This window comes from Rhagoletis zephyria, unplaced genomic scaffold (genome assembly GCF_001687245.7).
Source record: "Rhagoletis zephyria isolate East Lansing unplaced genomic scaffold, Rhagoletis_zephyria_1.1 Rzeph_scaffold_01260, whole genome shotgun sequence".
NCBI classification, from domain to species: Eukaryota; Metazoa; Arthropoda; class Insecta; order Diptera; family Tephritidae; genus Rhagoletis; species Rhagoletis zephyria.
The window spans coordinates 120,655-121,321 of record NW_016158344.1 but is presented as its reverse complement, the minus strand read 5'-3'; the positions used below and the strand labels follow the sequence as shown (position 1 = coordinate 121,321).

Below are 667 nucleotides of genomic sequence, written 5' to 3'. Positions count from 1 at the left end.
CGACAATGCTTCACTATTGCAACATTTTGTGACCCACGTTTCAAAACTCGTTTCTTTTTCTGACGCCAATAAAGCTAAAAACTGGTTTGTTGATGAACTAATTCGAAATTATAAATCAGTTAGTATGGAGAAACCAGTTGAATCATATGAAAAATGCCGAACTATAGTGAAAGCTTCCATCGAAGATCGAGCTCACGAGGATATTTGGCAATGCTTTGAGGAAATCGCCAACGGCTCTGATGCTGATTCTAGTGTTTCTAGTGATATGGATAGCCAAACGATTGGTAGACAAGGCAGCGAACGTACATGAAAAAAGGCAGCGATTTATGAACTAGAAATAGAGAAATATTTGCAGCTACCTCTTATATCCAGACAAGAAGATCCCTTAACTTGGTGAAAGTATAGCCGCAAAGAATTTCCAAATTTGTTTACACTGACAATGCGAAATTTTGACAGTTCATTTATAAAGTTTACACAATTATAGTTTTATACGGTTTACATTGCATTTATAAGCTTTGATGAATACCCTTAGTAGTTTTGACTTTCATCAAATTTGATAGCCGTTTGACATGTGCTGTGGACCGTGTAAAAAGTGCTGTTTGATCAAAATGATAAACAAAGTGAAAGAACAAGTGCCCGATAATTTAAATAAAAAGAAGAAATGAGC

At 35.5% G+C, this 667-nt stretch overlaps 1 protein-coding gene across 1 annotated transcript in view; it reads left to right on the top strand.

Moving 5' to 3' along the window:
* The window catches only part of LOC108363371 (glutamate receptor ionotropic, kainate 2-like), a gene marked incomplete at its 3' end in the record, with an annotated part of 30,456 nt that overhangs the window by 11,893 nt on the left and 17,896 nt on the right, over window positions 1-667 (top strand). The gene's annotated exons all lie outside the window — the stretch shown is intronic.